The sequence below is a fragment of the Phodopus roborovskii genome, unplaced genomic scaffold (genome assembly GCF_943737965.1).
Source record: "Phodopus roborovskii unplaced genomic scaffold, PHOROB, whole genome shotgun sequence".
Lineage (NCBI taxonomy): Eukaryota > Metazoa > Chordata > Mammalia > Rodentia > Cricetidae > Phodopus > Phodopus roborovskii.
Window position 1 is genome coordinate 3,891 of NW_026127027.1, and position 24,812 is coordinate 28,702.

General features: G+C 42.5%; 1 pseudogene; it reads right to left on the reverse strand.

Annotated features, from left to right (window-relative positions):
* Window positions 1-627: 627 nt before the first annotated feature.
* On the reverse strand, window positions 628-24,272 carry LOC127214763 (sodium- and chloride-dependent transporter XTRP3A-like; annotated as a pseudogene).
* Between the last annotated feature and the right edge of the window lie 540 nt (window positions 24,273-24,812).

The following is a 24,812-nucleotide window of genomic DNA, read 5'->3' on the forward strand; positions in this document are numbered from 1 at the left end:
ACTTTCCCCTCTCCTTCAATAGGTTCTGACCATGCTCTCAGATTTGATTGCACATTGGCTTCACCTAAGTGCACCAGGCTCACTCCCAAGATTTTCTGACAAAGGCTCCTTGAAGCCAGTAGCATGGACCCTGAAAATTTTCAATGCTCCGGGGTGTCTAGAATAGCAGAGATGATGGGCACACTGAAAAAAGAATAGAATAATGATATAGGACAATGTTCCTCTTTTCACCTTTGAGGGTACATGGTTTTTGAGACCCTGTCTGTGACTGACCCTAGGAAGGCATGACAAGTGCAGAAAGGCAGTCACTATGCCTAGGTTGAGAGTAGGGGGACAGACACTTAAGTGTTCAGGAATAGAATCTGATGTATTATCACAGGGTACACCCACTCTTTGAGCCTAAAATCCATCTGATGATACAAAATGGGGAAAAAAGAAAATGGAAAAGGAAAGAAAGATACAAGTAAACTGAGGAAGCAAGAGATAGCAGAGATTTGAGGGCAGAGAACAGACTGCCAGTTCTGCTATCTAAAACAGGCATGCGCACAGAGGAAAGGTGATTTTCCTATGGATGTGGACCTGCAGCTTCTCTGCCTCCTGTGCAGGCAGGATCTGGGGTCTCCTTACCTCTTTAGCCCATACACGTAGCACACAGCTATGGTCTCCACCAGCACGATGAGCAGCAGAGACAGTGTTGCTGCATAGTCATTGAAGATGTCAAACCAGTAGTTCCCAGCCTCCATGGTGAACTTGTGCCGATGGCACAGTTGATGAGGCACACCAGACCTGGAACACAAGATCATTGCTCATCTCTCTGAGACTCCCTGACTCATCCCACATTGGATGTCAACAAGAGCCATCGATCCCTAGGTGTGCTGTGGAGGGTGAGTTCCCACATCAGCTATAGGAGCTGCTTTGTAAGGTACTTCAGAGCACGAAAACAACAACAAAAGTCAGGGTGTTGCTCTTCGGGGGATATCATAATGGTTGAAAGTCTGGGAATGCTGAAGATACCAAAAACATAGCCCCTGAGACTGTGAGAAGTGGACTTAAATGTGGTGTGGGGCCCTAGATAAGGATTGGTTTGGGAGGAAACTACAATTTACATTTATGTAGGTGTTCTCACTTGCCAGGCTCTGGTCATATACCAGACCAGATTAAGCCTCCAAGGTAGTAGTCAGAGATCCCTTTTATACCCGGGTGCCAGGGCTCAGTGTTGTCAGATAACTCCCTGTAGCACAACATGGCAGAGTCAATATTTGACTATTTCCAGGTTTTCTTCTGACTTCCAAAGGCTTTCCATGGTGCCTCTGAATTCTTAGTAGCCCTTCCCACTGCCATACCATACAATGTCAGCCAGTGGGAGGTTCCCTCAGGAGAGGATTAAGTGCTGGATTGGGAGCTACATGCCTTTGTACTGTGGACCACAGAGACCCAAATTCAGAAAAAAAAAATACCAGGTGCTATCAGGCTTCGAGGAACAGGGAAGAGGATGCTTCCCACATGATAGCTAGGACATGTGATCAGACATGACATTATCTATCCTGAATATAGAGCCATCGGAGGCACAGGAGTGTTCTTATGATCCTGGCTGGGTGGCAAGATGTTGAAATTAAAAATGGGTCTCTGTGGTACACATTACATGTACATACAGCTCCTAGAACAACTTACCCAAGTGGAACTGAGTATTACCCTAGCAGGAGCACAGCTACACCCATGCAGCCCTTCTGGAGTTGTCTTAGAATCACACGGCCCCTAATTAGACCCTTCCACTGATTGTCTTGCATTTTGTCACCCACCCATGCCCTGCCTCCACCTTCTGGTGTCCTGAATGAAATGGCCTCCTTGGGCAGGTAGCACGAGATGACCTTGCTGTCCGTCAGAGGGGTGAGTATGGCTGCTGTGTTTCCAAGCATGCTCCCCAAACCCAGCATCAGCAGCATGAAGATGTAGAGAACTGACCAGAGCCGGGACACTTCCATGTTTTTAATGGCCTCAGTGTAGACAATGAAGGCCAGGCCCGTGCCCTGGACAGCCTGCTGATGATTAAAAGACACCAGATACACATGTGAGTCAGAGGGGACAAGAATGGAACACCATAGTTCAAATGTGGAATGTCTATCCTCCCCTGTCTTGCTGCACTCTTAGAGGTGTGTAACTGTAACACCAAAAATAAAAACCCAGAGACAGATATTGGGGTTCAAGCTCCAAGCCGAAGGTTTGAGAAGCAAAGCAGCTGAGCCACTAGCTCTTACATCTACCTCAGTCTAAAAGGGGGTGATCCTGTCTCTGCAAGTTCTCCAGCAAACCTCAGACTGCTACCTCTCCTCAGGGTGGCTAGAGATTAAATCTCACAATGCACCCTGAGACATTGGGTTCCTGTCTTTTATATGCCTCTCTAGAGCTGGGATTAAAGGCCTGAGCTCTGTTAATCTTTTAGACTGATTCACTCTAGTGTATCCCTGGGGAGGTCTCGAACTCACAGAAATCTACCCAAAGGTGTGTGCCACCACTGCCTGGCTAGCTAGTATCGTTTCTAGGATTAAAGGTATGTATCACCATTGCCTGGCCTCTATAGTTTGTTGCTGGCTTTGCTTTCTGAATCCTCAGGCAAGCTTTGATGAATCATAAATAATATATCATCACATATAACTTTCAGAGCTGAGCTCTCACTGGAGAAATTAGATCATTGGGTAAGTGTCTTGAGATTTTATAGCCCGATGTCACTTCCTGTCTGTTCTTTGCTTCCTTGTCCATCAATTGTTAGAGTCTTAGGCTCATGAGTCTATTGTCATGAATTGTACAATCCTTCTCCACCATGATAGATTGTACCTCTCACTCCAGAAATAAAATAAATGCCTCACTCATGACCGTGTTAGGTATTTGGTTATAGAAACACAATTTTGTATTGACTGATACAAAAATGTAAATAAGCTCAATGGTGTAAGCACAGTGGGAATAGTAGGTGTCAGGAGCAGATAAGGATAACATGACACTGTAATTTTTAAGTGAATATTAGATATCACACAACAATTATTTCACTATTATTATCAGGAGCCATCAATTCTTAACAATGTCAGTGTTAAAATACACCCTACTGGGGTACTCTGATCTCACTTTCCTGCCCATGACTACCACAGAAAGCACCACAAATCGTAGACAATTGGAATCAATGACTTAAAAAAATAGTCTTTTCAATGATTAATATTATTATTGGTTTAAAAGGTCACTGTAATGTTAATATTGGATTAGATATGGCTGAAGAGAAAATTAGTGGACAGGGAGTTATTTCTCAGGGTAATTCTGTTCAATCGAATGTAGTTTGACCTAAAGATGCACTTAAATTGGACTAATGGTGACTTTGTACACTGTGAAACTTAACCTAATCACATCAGCCAGCCTCTAAGAGCCAGGTAGTCAACTGCTTAAAACAAGGTTCAAAGAAAGCAAATATAAGTTTTACCCAACGAAAACTCTGTATACTTCTTTTCATTTTCTTTTTAAAATTTTATTTTATATGCATTGGTGTTTGGCTCACATGCATGTCTGTCTATATGTGTGTGTGTGTGTGTGTGTGTGTGTGTGAGAGAGAGAGAGAGAGAGAGAGAGAGAGAGAGATCCTTTGGAGCTTGAGTTACAGGGTGCTGAGAATTGAACCCATGTCCTCTGGAAAAACAGATAGTTTTCTGAACCACTGAGCCATCTCTCCAGCCCCCTCATTTCCACCCTCTATATATAATTTTCTTTTCTTTTGATATCCTGCACATGTGAGGGTAGAACATTCTGAATTTCATTTTGCCCAGTATGTTTTCTAACTACAGAATCAAGCCAATTAAGATCTATGAAAGTGATTCTGTCTTACTTATTTTCTGTTGTTGTGAAAAAATGCCATGACCAAGGCCACAGAAAATAAAGTGTTAAATTTGGGGTGCATGGTTACAGAAGGTTGGAGTCCATGGCCATCATGGGGAGAACATGGCAGCTGGCAGGCAGACATGGTGTTTGCCCATGAGCGCTTATATCCCTTTCTGCAAACAGGAGGCAGAGGGAGCTATTTGGGAATGTCCTGGGCTTCTGAAACCTCAGGCCCACTGCCAGTATCAGTACTCCTCCAATGAGGCCACACTTCTTAATCCTTCCCAAGAAACTCTACCAACTGGGGCCAAGTATTCAAACATATGCGCATATGGGGGCCATTCTCATTCAAACCATCACACCCCACACCTTGGCTGCCATAGGCTTGTGGCCAGATCATAATGTGAAATGACTTTTGTCCAACTCTAATAGTCCCCTCAGTGTTAACACTTTTAAATTTCTTCTGAGAACTACGGCAACTTTTAATTATAACTCCTTGTAAAATCAAAAAGTAAATTATATACTTAAATGTAAAACAGCATAGAATATACATTACCATTTCAAAAGGGAGGAATGAGAATATAGTTAGAAAATACTGGACCAAGGCATGACAGAAATCCAGCGGGGCAAACTTCAAATCCTGTATCTCTAATCTGTTGCTAATAGGCAAATGGAAATTCAGGAGGGCAAACCCCAAATCTTAAAGCTCTAATCTGCTGCCAATGGGCTTAGATGGCTCTTCCCTTCAAGTTCTGCTGGCTACAACATGTGACTTTCTCTCTTGATTTGGTCCCAAGCTTCTTGGTAAGTATTTCCTATGATTTTGACATCTCCAACATCTTGAGGTCTCCAACCCAATCCAGGCTTCATTTTCATAAATTCACATATAGCTTCTCTGGTTTCCTTGAAGGGATTCCCATGCCAAACACCTCACTTCAGAAGCTTTTCTTAACTGTGGAGGAAGATTCTACAACTCCTTTACTCATATATCACTCAGGGATCTAAAGCCAGAACGACCTGGCCAATGAAGCCATGTTCAGTCATTTGAGTTGGAGCCTGTTCCCCTTCTTGAATTATATTTGCATAACATTTTCCCCCATTGCAGCTTTTTAGAAATAAACACAAAAGGCATTTCCTTTTTACAAGTTTTAGGTTGAGCTGGAGGGTCTTCACCCAAAGACAACACTCCCTTTATTCTGTTTCACACCAGGTATCTCCTTATATTAGTGCTCTTTCCCCTCCTCAAACTGTACATTTTGTGTTTCTTTTTGCCCTGCTTATTATTTTTATGGTAGCTACACATGAAAGTGATTACTAAAAACCATGCAATAGAGTTAATAATTGGCTGTTTTGAAATCTCCTCTGCCTATAAAATTAGTCCAACTATTTCAATTTGCCCTCAGGCAGAAAGCATCCTCATTTTTTTCCCCAAGCACCACAAGAATGGTTCCTAACACTGTCACTAATACTGTTGCCCTCTGAAGTTTCTTGAGCTGAGCATCCATAACCCTCAATGATCTTAGCACTGTTTTCTCCAAGCTCTGACTAGGATGTCCATTCAACCCTGCTTATAGCAGTCATCAGCTTTCCTAATCCATTTTCCCCAGGTTTTCCATATTCCTTCCAAAAGCAGCATGGCCAGCTTCCTGTCACAGCAATACCCCACCCCGTAGTACCAACTTTTGTCTTCCTCACTTTCCTGTTGTCACGAGAAAACACTATGACCAAGACAACTTATGAAAAAGAAAGTGTTTAATTTGGGGCTCATGGCTGCAGAAGGTTAGAATCCATGATCATCATGAGGAAAGCATAGCAGCAGGCAGCAGGCAGGCAGGCCTCAGGCAGGCAGGTAGGCAGGCATGCAGGCAGGCAGGCAGGCATGCAGGGATACAGCAAGCAGCAGGCAGGCAGGCAGCAGGCAGGCAGGCAGGCAGGCAGACACACCTCTTCCAACAAGGCCACGCCTCTTAATCCTTCCTAAACAGTTCTACCAGATAGGGAACAAGTATTAAAACATGTGAGTTTATGGGGACATTCTCATTAAACCACCTCAGATTCCCTTTTAACAACATAGAAGGAAACCCAATGAAATGATGACATGGAGAGTGTAATATGTAATCAAAGAGGTATAAAACCTGTGGAATAGGAGGGAGAAGATTAACATAAATCTAAATGAAGATCTTCAAGGAGAAAAGACATAAACACAGGTGACAATTAAGACATAGTATGTATGAACTTGCCAAAACTGAGTAGAAATCATGGATTCATAAATCCAGCAGGTTTAATAGTGTTTAGGTTCAGGCCTGGATGAGGTAATAAAAACCCACCCATACTAAATTCACTAAAGATGCCAAAGTCAAAGGGACATATTTAGGGAAGTCAGAGAAAGGACTGCTCACTTATAAAAATAAAAGAAGGGCAGACAAGACAGTTCAGCCAGTAGATTTGTTTGTAATGCAGGTCTGAACTTATGTTCAATCTCTAGAACCCATGTAAAGGTAGGAGAGAATTGAATCCACAAAGTTGTCCTTTGACCTCCACACATGCACGCGCACACACACACACACACACACACACACACACACACACACACACACACACACATAATTAATTTAAATCAAAATAAAAGAAAAATTCAGCAGCAACGATTGAAACCAGAATTATAAGGCAAATGTTATCCAAGTATTGGGAGAAAATAACTGTTAACAAAAAAAAAAAATAAATAAATAAAAAATAAAACTACTCTTTGCACAAGTTCTTTAAGAAAAGGGGCCAGGGGCTGAAAAAGTGTCTTGGTGTTTAAGAGCGTTCATATGCTTCTGTGCCGAAGGACCTGGGTTCAATTCCTAGTACCCACAGTGGCTTACAGTGTGGCTAACTCTGGTTCCAGAGATCTGACAGCATTTTCTGACTTCTATGGGCACTGGGAATGCACATGGTTCATGTAGACAAAATATACATAAAACAATGTTTAAAAAGACTCTTATACATTGCCAGGCAGTGATAGAACACGCCTTTAATCCCAGCAATCAGGAGGTAGAGGCAGGCAGATCTCTGAGTTTGAGGCCAGCCTGGTCTACAGAGGGAGTTCCAGAAGAGTCTCGGATACACCGAAAAACCCTGCCTCAAAAAGATGCAAACAAACAAACAAACAAACAAAAATAAGGAAAAAAGAATGACAGAAAACAAATGGGGCCAAATGTTTATGTGGAAGCAAAATCTAACAAAGTTTACAGTCCCTAAATCTTGCCCTGTCCAGGCATGATGGCTCACACCTTTAATCCCAGAACTCAGAAGGCAGAGGCAGGCAGATCTCTGTGAGTTCGAAACTAGCCTGGTCTACAAAATAAGTTTTAGGACAGCCAGAGCTGTTACACAGAGAAAATCTGTCTTGAAAACACATCCTTCTCCCCCCCCCCGATAAACAAAAAAACTTGCCTTATAGGACAATATTTTAAAGAAGATTTATTTAGTTATATGCATATGTACATGTACATGTGTGTTTGTGTACCATGTGTGTGCAGGTGCCCACAAGGCCAGAAGGAAACATCGGATGCTTTGGGGGGTGACTTTGAACTACTTGATGTGAGTGTTGGGAAGTAAATTCCGGTCTTCTAGAAGAACACCAAGCTTTTCTAACTGATGAACCATCTATTTAGCCCCACAGGAAGTTATTTTAAATCTAGCTCCTCTCTCCCAAAGATAGCTGGAATGCAAGAAAGAGTATTTACAAATAAAATTGTGTGTGTGTGTGTGTATTTGTGTGTGTGTGTGTGTGTGTATTTGTGTGTGTGTGTGTGTGTGTGTATTTGTGTGTGTGTGTGTGTGTGTCCATCCCTGAGCCCAGGGACAGATCTCACTGCCTTATGCATCCTAAGTTTGCGGTATTTAGAAAGTTATAGGCTCAAAGGGCCAGAACTACATGACAATAATGTTTAAAATGGAAGAGGAGAACCAGGTCTGGCACACACCTTTCATCCCAGCACTCAGGAGGCAGAGGTGGGAAGATCAGGATTTCTATATCATTCTTCTGTCTTTAAAAATGCAAAGACAGGAAAGACAGGAGAAAGTGATCTAAAATTCTTTCACTTTTTGAAAGGGAACTCATGAATACTCTCTAACATTAAGCTGTGTTAAGTTAAATATTAATTAAGAGATTTCAGGAAGGAGATATGAAAGTCCAAATTTCAAACAGTAGAGAATATATATTAGAAAGGAAAGGAAATAAGAGAGAGAGAATGGCAGGAGCAGGGGAAAGAAAGTAATTCTAAAAACATAAAATAAAATAAAATCAGTAATTATAACATCTTGGACATAAAGCCAATCTCAAAAACAAGCAAGGAAAAACTAAGTGTCAGAACCAAAAGAAGGCAACTGAATGGATGCCAAAGCTTAGAACAGGTGCCATAGTTGCCCAAGTGGGATCTAGATCTCGAAGCCTGGGTGTCAGCGTCTTGGTGTCTGAGTTGTGCAGGAATGGAGGGTCAGGCTATAGATCCTGTAGGCAGGGCCCAGAGCTCTACAACGTTGCTGGTTAGTTTTATGTCAACTTAACACAAACTACAGTTATCTGAACAGAGGGGACCACAACTGAGAAGATGCTTCCATAAGTTGCAGGGCATTTTCTTAATTAGTGATGGGGGGGAGCAGCCAGTAAGCAGCACACCTCGTGGCCTCTACATCAGTTCTTATCTACAGGAATCTACCTTGAGGTCCTGATGGAGGTGTAAGACAAATAAACCCTTTCCTCCCCAACTTGCTTTGGGTCATGGCCTTTCTTCATAGCAATTATAACTCTAACTAGAACAACAAGCAAAAAGAGGAAAGTGTTGTATCTCTCCGTGGACAATGGTACACCCCAGAAAACAAAAGAACAAAAAAAAAAAAACAAAACAAAACAAAACAAAAAAAAATAATGGAAAGATCTCCCATGCTCTTGCTTAGGTAGGATTAACATAGTAAAAATGGCAATCTTACCAAAAGCAATCTACAGATTCAATACAATCCCCATTAAAATCCCACCACAATTCTTCACCGATAATAATCAACTTTATATGGTAAAACAAAAGACCCAGGATAGCCAAAACAACTCTATACAATAAAAGAACTTCAGAAGGCATCACCATTCCTGACTTTAAACTCTACTACAGAGCTATAGTTCTGAAAACAGCCTGGTATTGGCATAAAAATAGACAGGTAGACAAATGGAATCGAATTGAAAATCCTGATATTAATCCACGCACCTATGAACACCTGATTTTCGACAAAACAGCTAAAATTATACAATGGGGCGAGGACAGCATCTTCAACAAATGGTGCTGGCAAAATTGGATGAGGGTGTGTAGAAGACTGCAGATAGACCCATGTCTGTTGCTATGCACAAAACTCAAGTCCAAATGGATCAAAGACCCCAACATCTATCCAGCCACATTGAACCTCTTAGAAGAGAAAGTAGGAGGTACCCTTGAACAAATCGGTATAGGAGACCACTTCTTGAACATAACTCCAGGGGCAAAGACACTGAAAGAAACAATTAATAAATGGGACCTCTTCAAACTTAGAAGCTTCTGTAAGGCAAAGGACACAGTTGACAAGAACAAATGGCAGCCCACAGACTGGGAAAAGATTTTCACTAATCCTATATCTGACAAAGGGCTGATCTCCAAAATATACAAAGAACTCAAGAAACTAGTCAACAAAACACCAAATAACCCTATTAAAAAATGGGGTACAGAACTGAAGAAAGACATCTCAATGGAGGAAATCAAAAAGGCTGAAAGACACTTAAGAAAATGCTCCACATCCTTATCTATCAGGGAAATGCAAATCAAAACAACTTTGAGATACCATCTTACCCCTGCCAGAATGGCTAATATTAGAAACACCAATGATGACTTATGTTGGAGAGGATGTGGAGAAAGGGGAACACTCCTCCACTGCTGGTGGGAATGCAAACTCACACAGCCATTTTGGAGATCAGTATGGCAGTTCCTCAGGAAAATGGGAACTAATTTACCACAGGACCCTGCAATCCCCCTCTTAGGCATATACCCAAATGATGCACATCAATGCAACAAAGACATCTGTTCAACTATGTTCATAGCAGCACTATTTGTAATAGCAAGAACCTGGAAGCAACCTAGATGCCCCACAATTGAAGCATGGATAATGAAGACGTGGCACATCTACACAATGGAATACTACTCTGCGGAAAAAAATAATGGTATCTTGAAATTCGCAGGCAAGTGGATGGCACTAGAAGAAACCATCCTGAATGAGGTAACCCAGTCACAAAAAGAGGAACATAGTATGTACTCACTCATATATGGAATTTAGAGTTAGAGCAAAGGATCACCAGCCTATAATACACAACACCAGAGGAACTAGGATACAAGGTGTATTCTAAGAGATTCATATAAAGTCCCTTACAGAACTGGGAAGGGGCAAGTCCCCCAGAGCTCAGGTGAAGTGGGGGAGGACAGCGAATGGAGAGAGAAGTAGGAGAAAATGAGGGGGAGGAAAGGAAAACATGTGCGACCAGGAAGATTGAGCCTGGTTAGGAATAGAATATAGGAAAGAGAGAGAGAGAGAGAGAGAGAGAGAGAGAGAGAGAGAGAGAGAGAGAGAGACAGAGACAGAGACAGAGAGAGAGAAGATAAAAGAGGGAGCCAATATTGGTTTGAAGATAAAATTGAACACAAAGAAAGGTCGAGAGAACAATAAGATTGCTCTCAACTAACAAGTTGAGCTTATGTGGTAAGACTATCATAAATGCCCTTCCCAGAGAGTGAGATCAACAACTAACTTCTCCATGGAGCCCTCAACTAATGCCTGTTGAAAAAAGGATCAAACACCCATACATAAACACTGAGTCGAACTAGAACCTACATGCAGATGGAGAGGACAAGACCATGCAGCAGAAACTCATAGAGACAGCTTAACTGAACAAGGAGGAGCTAAGGGCCACTAGACTGATAGCTGGGAAGCCAGCATGGGACTGACTCAGGCCCCCCTGACTATGGGTCTCAGCCAGAAGGACTGAGCAGTCTAAGAGACCCCAGACAGCGGAGCCAGGATGTGTCCCTGGTTCACAAAAGAACTTTGCAAACATATCCCCCATGGAGGGATAACTGCCTTAATCTAGAGACAGGAGAGAAGCCCTAGTCCCTACTTCATAGAACCTGTCAGATCTACATGACCCCAACTGGATGGCACTCCCCTACATATGGAATTGGGGTGGGGGGATGGGAGGGGAGGGTGTTTAGAGTGCATGTGAGAAGGCAGAGAGGGTAAAAAGGGAGGGAAGGAAGGAGGGAGGGCTCAGGGGAGTGAGCAAGGGAGGGAGGGAGGGAGGGGAAGGAGAGGGAACTGGGATCGACATGTAAAATAATATATTAAACAAAAAAATAAAAAATAAAAAAAAGTGCTTTGACTCCAAAATTTAAGTTGAAGGACAAGTTACTGGGGAAAAGGATTTCTATTTTTGTTTCCACAGAAAATGAAAAGATGTGGATTCCTTCCAGACTAATGTGGTTTGATCATGCCAAACTGCCTGAAACAGAATACAAGCTGATCCTACATTCCAAACAGCTAGACAAACCATCCCTACAAACTACAGCCAGGATATCTGAATCTTCTTCGAATCCCCCAAGACAGCGCGCCTTATCAGCAGGAAGTAGTTTGGAAAGAACGACACCCAAATTCCCAAATATTGTATATAAATGTTTGTTTTCATTTAATGGGACTATTATATAAAATTAAATAAAATTAAAAAAAAATAAAAAAGAGAAAATCAAAACAAAACAAACAAACAAAAAACAACCAACTACTCCCTAACCTAACCAATAAGCAAAGGCCATGGAACCTTTATCCTGGCCTTGAAAGTATTCTCTAAAAGCAGTCTGAAAAAGTCTTTATAGTAAATCTAAGAACTAGTCAGAGTGTTCACCTAAAACTTGGAATTTCACTGTGTTCAAAGTACAGGAAAACAATTGTGCCTGAGACTCCAATAAAATCAATAATAATAGTGAAACCACAATAAAAAAGGGTTGAAATACAGACACTGAAAAGAAATGTGCTAAATTATATCCACAGGTTATAGGATAGTTTATAGAGAAAATATGAGCAATCTGTAGTTGTGAGAATTCATTAGGAAATGCATCAAGATTTCAAGGTACAAGACTAACATACAAAACTGTTTGTTTCTTCTGCCACCAACATAAACAATGGTAGAAATAAGGAGAAAGACACTATTTACAATAGCAATGTAACAGAAGATATGCAAAGACATTCACAAAGGAAATTATCTGACAGACTTAGGTGAATGAGAGAAAGCATGTTCCTAAATCAAAACCCAATCCCCAGGAACAAAGATGGAGGGAGAGATAACACTCTTCCATATCCCTACAGAGTTTAAAGCAAATCCTGTTACAACTAAAAGGTGAGCCACAAGAGAAGGCCACAGTCAACAACAGGGAGTAAGAAAATATAAAATTCAAAAATACTTAATGTTGGATTTACAAGGCCATTCAGGGCTACACCAGAAGTGAATCAGTCTAAAAGAGAAACAGAGCTCACAGCTTTAATCCCCAGCACTAATATATAAGATAGGAGCAGGGCATTAAGTATTTACTCTTGGCAATTAGTCTCCAGCTTGCTATGAATAATATCTCTCCAGCCCTGGTACAGGACAGAGCTCTCTGGTAGCCTGGATGCTTTGCTTCTCTGATCTTCATTGCTTCATTAGTTCATAAACAATGTATCAACCACAATCATCTTACTTGAGCAGTTTTTTATGACTTCTTTTTGTATTTTTATAGTAATTCCTCTATTCTTACACCTCCAACATATACTTTCCCTCTAAATTATACCAGAAAGAAGGGGTAAAGAGGGAGGATAGAGAGAAGGTGAATAAGAATAAGGAGCAATGAAACTTATGTATTAAAATGCCATAATTAAATTTGTTTTTTATGTATTTACTATTTTAAAAATGTCATTACTTAGTACAACTGCTAACAAAACAATATTATTTATTTAAGTCTCCCCCTTACTCTGTGAATGTGTGTGTGAGTTCCTAAATATTTTCTTCATGCTATTGACTATTTCTTTTATTGCACAGAAAGATCTTTCTTTGATGTAATCCCACTGGTTTTTACTCTGTTGCAAGTTTTGTGGTCTTATCCCAAAACAAAGGTACACACAAACCTATGTCTTCAAGTGTTTCCCCTGTTTCCCCTTAGACTTTTCATACTTTTGGACTTTTGTACAGCATGTGAGATGTGGATCTAGCATCAGTAATTGATATGATGGCTTTCCAATGTATTCTCTTGGTGTCTTTGATAGAAATATGTGGATTTCCAGGTACTCTACTATGTTGTACTTGTCTCCTTGTCTTTTCTCAAGCCAATACCAGACACTTTGTAGACAGCCTTAAAATCAGGTATAGATATGACTTCAGTTTCGTTCTTTTATTCAATAGTGTCATGTAGATTTTAAGATTTTTTTTCTGATTCTATGAACATTATTATTGGTAAGGATTGAGCTGAATCTGTGAACTGTCTTGGGTAGTATGAACACATTAATAATAATAATAATAACAACAGTAATAATAACAAAAACAACAATAATAATAACAACAACAACAATAATAATAAGAACTCTGTGATGGTTTGAATGAGAATGGTGCCCACAGGCTCATATATTTGAGCCCTTGGTTCACAGTGGGTAGAACTATTTTAGAAGGTTAGGAGAGATGGCCTTGTTGAAGGGAGTGTGTATGCCATTGAGGGAGCCCAGGCTGAACCCAATCCTCTCTTTCTTCTACAATGTCCTACCTCTTACTCCTTCCCCATTCACCCTTCCCCTCCCTCTGCCTCTTGCCTGTGGATTAGATATAAGCAGGCATTCTTCCTGCTAGCCTGCTGCCATGCTTCCTTCCACGATCATAGACTCAAAGCAACTGTAAGCAAAGCCTCAATTAAATGCTTTTTTGATAAGCATAGAACATAGTACATAGTACAGAGTACAGAGTACATAATACATAGTGTGTCTTCACAGGAACAGAAAATTAACTAGGACATCTGCTCCATAGAGTATCTTTCCTTTCCTGGAGTCATCTTGACATCTTTCATTAGCATTTTGACTCTTTTATTGCCAATACCTCTCATTCCCTTAATTCTATTTATTTAGAGCTGAAACAACTGGAGAGCAAAGAGTCCACCTTAAAAAATGGGCAAAGAAATGGGCTACATAGACATTTCTTTAAAAGAAATGAGGGGACGTCAGGGCTGGCTCACTGGTTAAGAGCGCCTGCTGCTCCTGCAGAAGACCTGGGTTCAGTTTCCAGCACCCACCTGGCAACTCATAACCACTGTCATAGCCCTCTTCTTACCCCTGCGAGCACCAGACATACATTTGGCATACACATACACATGCAAGCAAAATACTCATATGTGTCAAATAAAATAAAAACATCTAAAAATTTAAGACACAAATAGCCAGCAAATATATGAACAAAAAGTCAGCATCATTAATCTTCAAGGGAATACAAATAAAAACCACAATTAGATATTATTGCAAAGGGATCTTAACAGCCATGTGTCAAGGATATAGCAGCACTCTCATGTTTACTGTGATATTCCTTTAAAAAAACTCTAGGATATAAAACCATCCATGGAAGAGTGAACATATACAAATCACGTGGTATGTATCCACAAAGAAATAATACTTAGCCATAAAAAGAATGAAATCTTGTCAAGTGTAAAGGTAGAGACAAGTGCAGGCATCATGGTAAATAAAACAAATCATAGACAAATAATGCATTTTTACACTCATTTGTAGAAAGTGATAAATGAACCTCCAAGAAGATGGAAAGGCAGCGAGTGAAGACAGAGGTTAGACAAGAGTCACAAAAACACAGGAATTAGAAGCAGAAATCGCTGCTTCTGTGCCCAGAAGTGTAGGTAACTCTAATCTACAAGAATCCATGATACACAAAAATAACTAGAAGAGTATATATATATATATATATATATATATATATATATATATATATATATATATATAAAATCCATGTATGAGGAGAAGGAAATGCTAGGGGCATTGGTCTAGCGGCTATATATGTCATACTTGTATCAAATCATCAGGCCCTTCATAGGCATGCATGGATATTATGTTAATAAATAAAATTTAAAAACAATGTATCATGGGCACAAAACTGTAAGGGATTTTGTCTACAATGAGTAGGGAAAACTTTCTATTAATTTCAGGGACATTTAATTGTGTGTCCTTAAAATAATTTTGTTTGTCCTGTATAAAAATCTACGTTTCATGTAACAAAAAGGTTTATAGTGTTAATTTGAGAATTGGAAATATTGGTGTTTGAGTGCTGGATAGTTTTATGTCAACTTGGAAGTAGGGAACCTCAGCTGAGAAATGCTTCCATAAGATCTGTCTGTAAAGCATTTTTTTAATTAATGGTTGCTGGGAGAGTACACTGTCCGTTGTGTTGTTGGTGGTGCTGGGCTCTATAAATAAAACAGGTTGAGCAAACTGTAAGCAGCACCCATCCATGGTCTCTGCATCAGCTCCTGCCTGCAGCTTTCTACCTTGTTCGAATTTCTGTCCCTACTTCCTACAATGATGAACAGCAATGTGAGAGTGCAGCCAAATAAACCCTCTCCTCCTCTAAGTAACCCTAAGTAAGACAGTGTGTTACCTTGTCCTTTGCCTTTCTCAAGTTTTGGAAATTTCAAAAAGACACAGGGAAATGAAAAGAATTCCTAGTAGCAGCTGGGAGAGAGCAGGAGTCCAGTCTCTCATCACTGTTGCAGGGGACCATGTCTCTCTCCACAAGTCTTCATGGACCGTGTGGAGAGAGGCAGTGCCCACCCTTTCCAGGCCTCTTACAGTGTTCAGCTCTGACTCCAAGCTGCAGTTTCTAATGTGTGGGAACACTTTACTATACTTGCTTGGGTAGGTGGATGCCAGGTAGTCCTTCACCTCCTCCAGGTTGCTGGCTGTCAGAAAGCCATCTTCTAGCTCAAAAGAATTTGTCAGCAGCAGAATCACCCTGCAGAGCAGACTATCATCTTAACATATACCACTAAAAAGCCATTGGCTCTAAAACCTGGGAGGAAGGTGGGTAGCCTCTTCCCTCCTGCCCAGTGCAGAAGAGATGAGAACAGAAACTACCTCCCAACAGGCTACTTCACATCTGGATAAGTGGCCTCCAGTGAGATTGGGTAGGATGTTGGAAGCATTCAATACTTCATAGCCAGATTCGTACCCTTTGGTGGTGACAACACAAGAATGTGGCTAATGCCATTGACCAACCGCTTAGAAATAAGTTTAGAATCACTTAAACATATTTACTTATTTTCAGGCAGGGCCTTACTATGCAACCTCGGTTGTCTTGGAATTTGTTGTGTAGACCAGGCTAGTCTCAAACTTAAGAGATTCATTTGACTCTGCCTCCATATTGGTGAGATTAAAGGCATGCACCACTACATTTGGCCTAGAATTATTAAGCTTAATTTTATATCACAGTATGAATTAAATGATTTGCATGTATACTGATTTCCATTAATTTAAGTCCTAGTTTAGAGATGGCTACTCATGTAAGTGACCTCCCTACTGGACATATTAGCATTTGTTTTGAGGGAAGCCAAAGACAGTAGACTCGGCTAGAGAGGCCTTGCTTACAAATGAGATGAAGACACTGGTGTGTTTGTTGTTGTTGTTGTTTGGTTTTGGTTTTGTTTTTTCCTGAACGCCCCTTTCTGCTAAGTGCAATGCCTACCTTAAATGTCCCATTCCCTGCAAGGCGGCCTTTGCTTTCTGGACCCTCAGTTTCTAGTGCTGGTAGAAGGCAGCAATTAGCACGTCGAGGAAACAGAACTGACCCTCACATTGCAGACCTCAATACTGGTGTCTTTAGTCTACTCCTTGACTTCTGGGAACCCAGTCCTTCCCAGTCTCCCTTTCAGCTCAGGGCTTTGGAGCCTTGCCTTCCCACTTGGGGTCCACGGTTCTGAGGGACAGCTTAGACTCACTTGTTTAAGCAGTTTTCATAGTTGAAGGTGGCCTTGAAGCCGTAGATGGAGAAGGACACGATGCTGGCATATCTGGAGGTGGGATCTGTTGATGATGGACACAATGATGGCATGCTTCTGGCAGTTGTTGGAGGGGTCATTGTAGCTGGCAAAGGCAATCAGGCTGCCAAACCCCAAGCCCAGTGAGGAGAAGATCTGCATGGCTGCATTGATCCAGGCCTTGGGGTTGGCTAGCTGTTTCATCTAGAAGGCCAGTAGGGATAGGGCTGAGGAATCCTGAGCTCTAATCCCAAACTCTTCCCTCCCAGGAGATGAAAGCTCAGAGATGGGGAAGAAATTACTTCCAACTCACAGGTAGTCAGAATGACTTGGGGCTGAATTCTAGGTCCATGTCTCAGAATGTCTCCAGTGTATTTCCTGGCAGGTAAACTACTCAGCAATCTTCCTCTCATACCCTCTATGGCACCCTACCCATGGAGAGTGCAATTGAGTATTGCCTGGTCTAATAGTCTAAAACACATAAAACATCTAAATCACCAGCCTACCACAACAACAGTCTTACCACACAGGAAATTTAGGTGGATGTGGAGTCAAGTTCGAGATTACTCCAGTACTGACACTTAAGGCCTATGCAATAAGAGTGTCCATTTTGAAAGGATACAGTCATATGATTCCAGCCATTTGTCCAGCAAAGAATGTGCCCTACTCTAAATTCAATAACATCTACACTGAAGAACAATGGCTAGGGTGACTGGAAAAAAAAAAAACGTTAGGGACGGGACCATAGCATTCCCTAGAGGGAAAAGGTCTAAGAAAATATGGGATCAGATAAGGGAGATGACTGGAGAGATGTCCATGGTCCCTAGCTTAGTGGGGAGTCTGGACTGGGCTTTAGGTGAGAACTGGAGCAGGAAGACCTGAAGGAAGGCACAGGCACTAGTCACTAGTTGTAGTGAGGGCTGCAGGACAGGCTACAGAGAACATAACTTCCAGGATATCTATAGTCTTTGGCCCAGTCATGGGCTCACACCAGCTCTGATGATTACAGATCTTACCCTCTTTCCCCTTCCTCCCAGGTATCCCAGAAAGTGACAGTCCCCTTCCCTAGCAAACCATACCTTGGGTGTGAACATGTACCTCAGGCCATTGGTAGCTCCGTGGATTGTGAGGCCACGGACCAAGTAGATATCAGCACACAGTAGGGCATCAACGCGATGAAGTAGACCACCTGTAGGCATCCAGGAACAGAATAAGACTGCTGGAGAGATGGGGACCGCCACTCCCACAAAAACCTTAATTCTTTGGCATTTAGGCTGCATCCACAGCTGCTAAGAGCTGTGGGTAGCACTGGTCCTGAGTAGGACACAGGTTCTGAGTATGGTCTAGAGAAAGAAAGTGTGGGACATGGCTGCTCATGTCTGTTGCCCCCATGAAATTTCTTCTCCAGTGCATGAGAGGCAACACTCCCCGAGCCCCTGTTTCTCTAAGAAAGGCTGAAAGGCTGGAGGAGCCCACACAACACGTTTTTTGTTTTTTTGTTTTGTTTTGTTTTGTTTTGTTTTGTTTTTGTTTTTTTTTGTTTGTTTGTTTGTTCTGTTTTGTTTTTTCAGCCAGATTTGACTCAGCTTTCTGAGGTCCCAAGAAAATCAGAAAGACTAATCACTTACAGGATCTATGTTATCTCCAAAGTGAAATTAGTGTCTTAAGGGGCAGAACTGGGTTTTCTGGATGGGATCCGAGGGGAGCCTGGTTAGGCATGTCCATATGTAGAAAACAGTGCACAGGGCAAAGTCCCCACAACAAATGCAACAAATGTACTGATTTTGTGCATTCTTCATAAAAAGAAAAGTCTATTTGGTTAAGCCAATCTTCTTTCCCTGTTGACATGCATCACAATTTAAGGATGTGTTCTTAGTCTCTTTGGCAGGGGAATCTCAGACTCAGGGTCACCCTGACTTCTAAAAGCCTGAAAGTAAGGGCTTTCAGATAAACATCTGCCTACCCTGGGTGGGAAATTTTGGGTAATTCACTTTCTATGTATGCCTAGATTCATAGACAAAAACAAAACAAAACAAAACTTTTCACAAGGTTGGTTTTGTTTTATCAATCTTCTTTTAGGTTGGATCCACCTCTGAGAAACCAAGCTAGTGACCATGTCTTGATATGCTTCAATTAATCTCAGTCTTCCATTTCTTCCTTGGCATGGCACCATACTTCATGTACTTCTAAGACTGTCAGAAGGACACTGAGAATGTGGGATATATGTTTACCATGGCTTCTTACACATTTAGGGGGTTAGTGAATTTACCCAAATATCTAATATGTCAAACCAGGTGAGATGCAAATGGATAAGAGTCCTTTTGCCAGTGATGTGAAAGAAATTCAGGGGCATGGGGGGAGGGCTGAACCGGGTCCATAACACTGGGCACTAAGAAGACATTCGGGGAAAGCTCTGGACTTCTACCCCCACCCCTGCCAGTGGGCTGTGTTTCTTCTGGGCTTTCTAGAGTCCTCACAAAGTGGCTTCCTTCTTTTTCTTGTGGGAAGGATGGCTGGACATGTGATCTAGCTTTAGCTTAACCTATCAGGAGAAATAACTCTGACCAATAAGTAAAACTTCAGAGGAGAATAAAAGAGATTTCAAACAAAAAGGAAAAGGCAGCATCTTTCCCCATACATGGAACCCTGGGGCATTTCAGTCAGGGTGGGGGGTCATAGTATAAGGAGAGAAAATAGATGGTGAGGATTAATATGGCATCATGTCCAGACTCTACTTATTTTCACAACTATAAGAGGCCTGGAGAGGAAAGGACTGCTTTAATATTCAAGGGTACAGACATCACCATTAGATCTTTTGGATCATGCTTGGTCTAGGTTGGGACAGAGCAGATGCTGCAAGGTCTGATCTCAGCTGAGAAAGAACACCCTGATTCTTCTGCTCAGCTGTGAGGCAAAGTGCTTTGGGGCTAAGATGCTGGCCACTATGGGGACTTAGAAAATAATGTGATATGTCATGCCAGAAACAACATTGGGGTTGTCATGCAATATCTCAATGACATAGGTTGTTCTAAGCTTGATGCCTCATGAAAGAACAAAACCGAACAAACATGTCAGTGCTGGAGAAGGCAGGCAGGTGATCAGGAGAGTGAGATCTAGGGGTCTCATGGGATTGTCAGAAGAAGAAAAATTGTAAATGACTAAGTCACAAAGGATGTGAAGAGAATATTCATGCTGCATGTCACCAATAGGATGGGAAGAGCTTGGAGTAAATATGGGCTATGTCCTGAGTCTGCTGTCCCTGGCTGTGATTTTGCGAATAATACTTTGCCTATCTAATCCTTTTGGGAGTGACCTCATGTATCTACTCTGAGGGGCTGTTAGAAGAATAAGACACCGTGATCCACTATGGATTTGCTTTGCCTAATAGCTGAATATGGAGCATTCACCCCAGTTTGAAACAGGTACGGGTGATGGAAATACAGCAGATACTCCAGCCCTAGGATGAATGGAAACCTGGGCATTTCAACAGAAAGAATGAGCTTAGGCAAATAAAAGGCCTTTGCTGGGTATTTTGGCATATCTGTGGCCTAAAATCCCAACACTCAGAAGGCTGAGTCAGGAGGATCACTGAGTTTGAGGCCAACTTGGGCCGTTCAGCCAGTTTCATGCCAGCCTGAAGTACATAAGGAGACACTTTAAAAATAAAAGCCAAAACAAGAACTAAAACCCCATACCACACAACAGAACAAAACAAAACAAAACAAAACAAAAAACCAAGGGAGAACCCAACAGTTCTGGGTTGTATTGATTTCCTGAAAGCACTTTGAAATGGGACCCCAAATCCAACTACACAATAAAGTCCCCAGAGGCTGGCTAGTCTGATGTTGAGGTTCCCTCCACAGAATAATAGCTCTGGCATTTGAGGTGGAAGGACTGAATAGCAGGGTGTTTGAATATCTCCATGAAATGACCTGGTACAGGTGAGTGTGAGAACTGGCTGGGGCCTGTCATTTCAGATTCAGTGCTACAACTTTAATCACTTCTGACACCCTCCACTGTCAGCTAGTACAGGGACATGCCAATAACACCATCCATGCCTTCTGACCCACTGAGCCTCTACTCTGGACAGCAAGAGACAGCTCCTAGCATGGACCAGATTCAGTCCCATCACACTCCCTAGCACAACTTGCTGGTTGACTCAGTGCCCCTCAGGATGCACAGATACACCATCAGCCAGGCCAGGATGAGGCACAGTGCTGGCTCCCACTGCACTCCTCCATTCTCCTGGATGGATGGTGAGATGTTGAGTGTTTTCCTGCACCAGAAGTACTGCATTGACGAAGCCTTTTCATACTCCTCGTCGTAGCCTGTGCCGTTACCATTAAGTGGGCAGACAGACCATGGCAGGGGATCCTTTTCAATGAAGTGAGAATCAACAGACAGTCAAGGGAAAGGTCAAGGGCTTGGTGGGATGATAGGAAGCGTCTTTGACAGGAGGCTTCACACCTTATCCTGTAAATATGGGCTAGCCTGGCTTGCGTGAAACAACAGAGTACAGTGGATCAGAGGCTTCCTGGCCTAGTCTTTCCAGATCCTTGTAGCTACCCTGTTCAAAACCAGTTGTAGGTCTAGAGAGATGGCTCACTAGTTAAGGGTACTGGCTGTTTTTCCCCAGGTTAGATTCCCAGTAACCATAGGATGGCTCCCCTTCTGTAACTCTAGTCCCAGGGAATTTGACACGCTCTCCTGGCCTCTGCAGGCACCAGGCATGCATGTTGTACATAGACATTCAGGTGAAACACCCATATACATAAAATAAATAAGATAAACTTTAAAAATAATTTAAAAACAAAGCTGTGAAGGTACTTGAGTTAGAATCTTGAGCAGTGAGCCCATTTGTATGTACAGGCCACAGGAGGGAGACACTGTGGTGTCTGATGGAACCAGCAGCAGGTCCTAGCTAAGAAACAGAAGCCCTCTAAGCTCAGTTGCCTAGCCGACATTCTCTGGGCCCTCTGCTGAGGCCACTCTAATTCACACTGTTTCACATATTTGGCTGCAAATCTGAGGATACCTCTGGGGTCCTTTGCTTGAGATGAGCTCGACGTCAGTTTTTTTTTTTTTTTTGTTTGTTTGTTTGTTTGTTTTTGTTTTTTTTTTTTTAATATTCCTGCCAATGAACATGCTACATGAAGAAGCTCTAGGGCACGGAACAACTGAGAGATTTTCAGTGTTCTTCTCCCTTCATCTGCATCAGAAGGTAAAGATAGGGTCCTTATATTTGCTTTGCTAAATGTACCCACTAAGAAGGACCCACACCCTCCCATAAACTAGAGTCCTATAGAGTCACTTGTAGCTCCTGGGATTGAACAAAAGCTCTCATGTCGTGTATATGGCCATGCCAGTGTAGATTTATATGTTCCGGGGGACCTGCATGGCCCATAGAAGTGCAAGTGAAGGTCTGCTGTGTAACCTTGGAAGAGGATTTACTGCAGGGGTAAGGGGGGGGAGTTCTGTGAAGTATGGAATGCATGGATATTAGAGTGGTAATTCCTGGGTCCTTCTCTTCTTTTTCCATCTGGAAAGAGGCTGATATGGAGGCAGTGGGATTAGAGTCTCTGAGAGTGAAAAGGATGAAGATGGGTGTGGGGTGGGATAGAATGTGACTGGTGGAGAGGAACATTCCAGCGCTTAGTGTGGAATTATGGCTCATATTTATTTTCCACAAAGCCTAGACCCTTCCAGAATATCAGTAACAAGAATTTAGATAATGCACTGTTTAAAATGCTTGTCATTGAAAATATTCCTGTAGATATTCCAATGAGTGCTGTGGACCTGCTCCTCAGAAATGATTGTGCACATGTGTGTACACACATGCAAACGCACATGCATGCACACGTGCGCACACACAGTGCATAGTTTGGCTTACATTGTGATAAGTAGTGGATCCAGATTCTGTCATCCCTGCTTGGCTTGTGGCTCCCATCACGCTCCCCCCCCTCACTGAGAGGGTTCCCACAGGCTGGCGTTCTCATCCTCTACCAGCTCCCCACTTGGTGAGTGGCCCTGCATCTTCTACCCTTTTTGCTTTTGCTCTGACCAGAGGTTGGCTTACCTGGAAGGAGCAGAAGAGATACCAGAAGTCCCAGGCATTGATGACGTTGTAGTACATTGAGAGGAAGAAGGAGACCACCACAATAGCAACACCTGTGAGCAAAGCAGAGGGCCATGCTGAAGATCAGATGTGTGTCATTTAACCAGTGGGACTTGAATGACACAACTATGGTGAGATCCCCAAACAAGAACACTCTTCCTTTAGGTTTTCATTAGACCTGATACCACACCTATGACATCATCTTGGGAATTACTACCCCTCAACTCTGATCATCTGAGATGGTAGATCAGTAACGGATTTTTGACATCTAAGTGTCAGGTCCTGGGCTCAGTATTTTGTTTATGCAGTTAGTTCACACAAAAGCATTGTCCTCCTTCCAAAGAGCAAACTAAAGCTCAGAGCTTTCCCAAAACCACCCAGCAGAACTATGGAGAAGGGCCAACTACATGCCTGATGTGAACTTGCTCCTTTTGGAGGTCAAGTTCCTGGAGCCAGCCCCATCCATGTGGCAGGAGTGTGACAGACAGACAACACTTACCCCCAGCCAGGTCTGATCTATGAGGTCCCACAGTGTGTATCACTGTGAGAAGTGAGAATTTGCCATTAGGTTGCTCTAAAGTGTGTTCGCTTGGGAGTATTGTCAACCTTTGTCATCCCAAACATAACCAGGAGAGCTGTAAGTTGTTGACTTTGCATGTGGCAGACTATACAGGTATCAATAGCATTACAGAGCAACTCCTCCCACTCCACTGAGAACTCAGGCCAGTAAGTGCATGTCAGTGCCCAAGGGGCCAGGCAGCCTCCCCTGTTTTCCAATATACAGCATACATTGCTGCCTCAGCACACTCTGATGGCCTTCATAGCTCTTCATCATGAGGAGGCAGTTTGAAGATGAGTTCTAATGCCCCGGACATATTTCTTCCAAAGATGGAGGAGGTCACATCAGGTGGACCCTTCCTCATTCCTTAAACAATGGCTCAGGCTTCCTGTCTGCTTCCCTTTCTTGGGCATGAAAGGTATACAGAACATGTATGAACACTGATGGCTCTAGATCCTTTGCTTTTACAAACTAGGAGAATCACATCCTGGAGGTGCCAGGGGACAGTGACTGAAGGTCACTCTGGAAGGGTGCAGTAGGCCACACCTGGTATGTTCGCATAGATGCTTGGCTTCTGCATCCAGGTATCATTACGATGGCCCAACACCCCTAAGTGGTGTGGTGATGATGAAATGACCTCACACTCGTGCATGCCATGTTCAGCACCAGGCACACATTAAGCAGGGGGTGGCATTTGTGTACATCCCCAGAGGGTAGGTAGCTGGGACCAAATGAGACATCAGAGGGGAAGGGCCAGCAAGGAGCATACTTGGTGAATTAAATATGGTCACTATTCTTCATTGATCCTTGCACCAAAAGGAGAGTTCTCTCCCCTACCCTATGGGTCTGGGCTGGCCTCTTTGTCCATCAAAATATTGAAAAGAAAAAGAAAGAAAGAAAGAAAGAAAGAAAGAAAGAAAGAACAGAAAAAGAAATGGCATGTGTATTCCAGAGGCTTGCAGCTTTTCATCCTCATGGAATATGGCCAGGGAACATCATGATTGGGGTCCTCCAGGGTCCCCAGGGGGAGGAGCTACATGCTGGAGAATTGTGAGCCACTAGCTTAAGTACTGGGTGTGTAGGACCTATAGCCACATGAATGGGGCCAGATGAAGCGGTCAAGCATGTTAGGTACCCCACAAAGCTGTATGAGGTGATTATTGTTGCTGTAAGTCACTACTTTCCCCTCATT